Source organism: Anabrus simplex, chromosome 5, assembly GCF_040414725.1.
Source record: "Anabrus simplex isolate iqAnaSimp1 chromosome 5, ASM4041472v1, whole genome shotgun sequence".
Lineage (NCBI taxonomy): Eukaryota > Metazoa > Arthropoda > Insecta > Orthoptera > Tettigoniidae > Anabrus > Anabrus simplex.
This window is the reverse complement of record NC_090269.1, coordinates 18372274-18377986: the sequence shown is the minus strand read 5'-3', so window position 1 is coordinate 18377986 and position 5713 is coordinate 18372274. Positions and strand designations below refer to the sequence as shown.

The following is a 5713-nucleotide window of genomic DNA, read 5'->3' as shown; positions in this document are numbered from 1 at the left end:
AAACTAAGCTTGCAGGATATCAACAACAAAGTCTCTGCTTCAAGAAAGAAAATGGACAGTTTGTACTAAACAACGAAGAAAACTGCGGGGAACTCGCCAGATATTTTAAAGAATTACTGAAATGTCCAGAACCAACATAAATATTTTCTCCACAAGAACGTGAAAATACTAATCCAAAATCACTACCACCAGATGAAGAAGAAGTCACAAGACAGATCAAAAGACTTAAAAAAACCAAGCATCGGTTGAGGATGGCATCATAGGGGAAGTCCTCTAATCAGCAAGCCTAAACACCATAAAAGAAATCACAAAATCATGCAAAACATTTGGAAAACAGAAAAAAATCCCAGAAGACTGGAAAAATGCATTTTTTCACCCACTGCACACGAAGGGAGACGGAACAGATGTAAACAACTATAGATGAATGTCACTAGTATCTGTTGCATACAGAATTCTATCCCAATGTATTCCTGATAGAGCACAATCAGATCTAGAACCACAAATCGGAGAATATCAGGCAGGATTCAGACCAGGCTGATCTTGTCCAGAGCAAATCTTGAAGATAAAGCTGAGACATCATAGAAATTGTAGCAAAAATTTAATCTGCACATTTGTTGATTTCAAAAAGCCTATGATTCAGCTGATCGCAAGATCACTTTCAAATATTGAAAGAACAAGGTTTAGACATGAAAACACTTTCAATCATAAAACAGCCACTGGCAGACACGAAGTCCAAGGTTAAATTCATGGAGGAAACGTCAGATCCCTTTGAAATCAAAACGGGAGTAAGACAAGAAGATGGACTCTCGCCGTTACTTTTAAATTGCATTGTTGAAAAAGTGATTCAAGAATGGCACAAACAGAAATTGGTCCTCAAAATTCACCAACCAATCACTTTAGGCAGAGGAAAACTAGCGATAGACTGCTTAGCATTTGCGAACGACCTAGCAATATTAACCCGAGACATTTCAACAACCCAAAATCAGATTGAACTCCTGAAAGAAATTGCGGGAAAAGTCGGTCTTCAGATATACCTTGAAAAGACAGAATCCATGACCTGCAATAAACATGCACCAAAATTCATGGAAACAAAACATGGCAAAATTAAACGAGTATCACAAATTTAGTAGCTTGGTGAAACAATTAATGAAAATGGATTCGAAACAAAAGCCAATGAAATTAGATGCCAAAAGATGGAAACTGTAAATCGACTAACCCAAAATATCTCTGAGAAAAAATGTATCTCCAAGCATACAAAAATGAGACATTACAATACAGTCATTAAACCAAAATGTTTTTATGGTTCAGAGACGCTAATTTTGAACAGGAAAGCAGACATTGAAAACATTGAGAAAAAGGAACGCAAAATCATAAGAAAAATTCTAGGTCCAAAACTCACCAACGGACAATACCAACTTAGAGGCAGGCGGGAAATCAAACAATACACAAATATGCATAGTGACATTAGAAAACGCAGGCTAAGATTCTATGGTCATATTAAAAGAATGCATCCAGTCAGACTTACCAAACAAATAGTCAAATTCTATGAAAATATGAGTAAAGCTAAAACAGACACAATTAAATGGACTGGTGAAATTAACCTTCAGTCAGGCGCGGTGTTGTGTGGGACGAGATCGGGCGCGGTGTGTCAAAATGATCACAAAACATTTTCACTTAATTTAAAATGTGTTTTCAACTTTTTATTGGGAATTTATGTGGAGATTGTCTGTAATTGTCTTTCAATTACATTTTTAAGCCCCAACATTTGGTCCTTGAACACGGAATAACCCAAATTATTTAAAGTTTTTATTTCACAAAAATTTAATGTCCGTCACTGACTTACAGAAGTATACGTTTAGATTATTTACAAACATTTAATGACCGTCAGTGACATACACGATTGAACTTCTAGATTATTTACAAAAATAGAAATTATTCAAAAATACCAATAAAAACAGCAGTAAAAATTGAAGAAAATGTCACTTATTCAGTTGTTTCACTCCTGTTGGATCACTATATCAGTCAATGGATTTTACGTTAATATGCCTCATAAAAATACTAGAAAGCACAAGAACAGTGGCGACGCGTGACGTTTTGAAAAGTGTTAAGACTCTCTTTCTGAGAGTACATTCTCGCTCGCACCGCGTTTTTATCATATCGGCAACAGCGTTGATGTGTGCTCGAGACACCTCATGGCGTCTCTTTAAAATTCTGAAACTATCTAAATTGTCCACACCGTCTTTATTCCAAGCATTAATTTCTGAGAAAAATGGAATATATGGCAAACAGTACAGTTTATTCATTTTCGCACAACCACATAACCAGTCCAGATTTATAGGCTATAGCACGAGTCATGAAAAAATCGTACTGTTCTTTTCGATTCTTAAGGCGTGGTCTCACGCCAACTCACTTATTTTCGAGGTGGAAGTGACAGGACTCATTTTAATGTTTAATACGTTATGCAGTCCTATAGGCTATCCTTACCTAACATAAATTAAATATAAATTCACACTTTAACAAGAAAAGTCACAAAACCAAACCAAACCCCATGGCACTACAGACCTTGAAGGGCCTTGGCCTACCAAGCGACCGCTGCTCAACCCGAAGGCCTGCAGATTACGAGGTGTCATGTGGTCAGCACGACGAATCCTCTCGGCCGTTATTCTTGGCTTTCTAGACCGGGGCCGCTATCTCACCGTCAGATAGCTCCTCAATTCTAATCACGTAGGCTGAGTGGACCTCGAACCAGCCCTCAGGTCCAGGTAAAAATCCCTGACCTGGCCGGAAGAAAAGTCACATCGTATTATAATAGAAAACAATAACACAATAATGGAACAATGCCCTGTTGAGCGCGGCGGAAAGAACGGACGGAACAGCTCAGCTCCTACGTTATAATCTTTTGTTTCCACTTTCGACTGTGGTAACACGACCGGAGAACGTTGCAGGATACATCTCAGTGTCGAGGGGAGAGGGACTTTGCTTGGCGCAGTAATACTCACCTGGGTGTTAGACGAGATTCAAAGCGTAACCACTGCATGGAGTGGTAACAGCCTCTCGCTCAGCTTTGACGGTGGCAAATTTCTGCAATAGAGTTCTCGCGATACGTCCAGGCGAAGAAACAAAAATATTAAATATTAATATTAAAGAATATTCGAGTTTTGTATTTTCAATGGGGGATTTTTCTACAGTCAGAGCAGAAACTCTCGATGTGCATCAAACAGATTGACTTGGGGCAGTTTTAACAATAATATTTTGTCAATCGTTTCTTCACTGTACAGGTATGGCCCCTTCTCCTTTTGACTCCATTTCCATTTACATCATCTCTGCTTTCTTCGTCTTCTTTTTGTGTTGGTCTATAACGTTTTAGTCTCCCCTGAAGATCCATATGGATTCCTGAGGTGTTCAAACATCTGCGAGCCAAATGAGGCAAAACTAATGCATGGGACAGTTGTTTCAGGAACATTATTCTTCGAATAGGTACTCTGTTCGTTGTTGCCAAAGAAGATTACTTATGCATTGATTCTACTCATATTGATAATAGCAAAGAATTCAACCATAAGCCATCGGTGCACATTTCTTGCAACGTAGTTAAGATACGCACAACTTGTCAGCAGTGTCTACTCCACCTTTGGTACCATTATAAAATGTGGCAATGGAAGGTTTCTGTTTATGTTCTGTATCAATGTCTATTGAGTCATGCTTGTGCAAAACTTGATGCCAGCACCACGCACTTTCCTTGTGCAGGAACATACGATACCCAAGTACAGCCCTTCTTGAAGTCAAAAAGTGAACTGTTGACAGCTCATCCTTTGCTGGTAGTGAACTCCAGAGGCATCTCTCGTTTATTCTTTCGGACGATCCCTACAAATGAAAGATTCTTTCTTCGTAACTCTTCTATCAGTTGAATGCTGGTAAACAAGTTATCTGTTGTTACATTGCTACCGGACTGATAAATTGGTTCACAGAATCTCAGAACAACATCCAATGGTTTGTCGCTCACTTGGAATAACCCTTCAGGTGTATATTTCCAAATTATAAATGTAAAACACCTGGTAATCCACGAGGCAAAGATCTTAATACCATATTTGTTTGGCTTGCTTGGTATGTATTGCCGAAAATAACATCTTCCACGGGATATTTCCAGCTTCTCGTCTACTGTAACATTTTGTCCCAAAGAATACAATTTTTGACAATTCTGTACAAACATAGCAAACATTTCGCGAATCGCTGTAATCTTGGCTAATTTACACCTTTCTTCGCGAGTCTCCAGGCTATCAAACCGGAGGCACCGCATGATAAATTTGAAACACTTTATGTTCATTACAAGGCAGAATTTTTCAATACCATCCCCATAGATCTTCCAAGCTTTGCCTGTTACTTTTGTTAACTCCAGCTATGAACAAGAAACCGATGAAGGCTTTTAGTTCAATAATATCTATAGGTTTTGTGTTCCTGTCACGCTGAAATGAATCTTTAATTTTCTCTATATACTGGTTTGTGTACTGAACAATGAGATTCAACATGTCACCATCTATGGGCAACTTCAGCACTCCAAAGGCTTTCTCGGTGCTTTTGCAGCACGTATTGGCCAGGCAATTTCCTAATAATATTCTGGCTCCTGAAACGTACTCTTTGTGACAGTAAATTCGTGTCCTCATCCCGAGGCAGTGCAGCTCTTTTCAGGCACACCCCCAATGGAGGTGAGCTGGATGTACCATTTCAACCACATACCAGCCCTCCTGCCATTCTAAAATTTCTGGCAGTACCGGAAATCAAACCCAAGCACCCAAACGGCATCTAATAACACTAACCGTTACACTACGCAGGCGGACACTCTTTGTGATGAAGGAACTTTATTCCATTTTGTCTCTTTATCCCGTCCTACAAAATAACTATCACTTCCCTCACATACTTCCTCATCACCTTCACTGTCCTTTTCCTCAGTTTCCGACTCTCCTTGGCGCATTTCAACTTTATCGTCACCATATGCATCTTATTAATCACGGAAATCCTCTTCCATTTCGTTGTTCTCCTCTTCGAACAGCAGTTTCTGGATTTCTTCAGCATGCTGTGGGTCGAGGGGATTATACCGCTTACTGCAGTCTGCCATGATGAAATGTATTGACCTAAAATATGAAAAGACCTATAAAATAACACATTCGGGCGCGGTGCATCCATTTTTTTCTTGTATATAAAAGAACATTCAAACTACTCCAAAAGAAATACATTGTACAGTCTAAAGCAGTGTTGTATTACCCACCGTGCTGTGTACATAACCAAATAGAGGTAATATTGAAATGTAACGGGAACGGGGGCAATATATCAATTTGATCACTTAGAAGATATCTTCACAACAGAACAGTCGGTCACATTATGCACCTGATGACAATGGAGAGATAGAGGAGAGAGAGGAAGCTATTAGGGAGAAGGAGTCACTGCTCTCGATTGTTGACAGACAATCGACAAAGAATTTCGACCTGTATCAATCTGATCAGCAGCGCGCGACTGAAGGTTAAAACGGATTTAAAGAAGGCAGGAATTACACCAGCAGATGTCCAAAACTGGGTAATCTTCAGATCCAAACTTCACAAATGGCAAGTTGAGCAAGAGGAACGACCAAAAAAGAAGACTGGAACAACCTGGTATGGAGACAGAAAGGAAGCCCATAATAAAAGAATATGAGTGCTATTGGACTAGGAAAAAAAGTGACTGA

At 39.3% G+C, this 5713-nt stretch overlaps 1 pseudogene; it reads right to left on the bottom strand.

Moving 5' to 3' along the window:
- Positions 1-3802: 3802 nt before the first annotated feature.
- Positions 3803-5110, bottom strand: LOC137500979 (piggyBac transposable element-derived protein 4-like; annotated as a pseudogene).
- Positions 5111-5713: the final 603 nt, after the last annotated feature.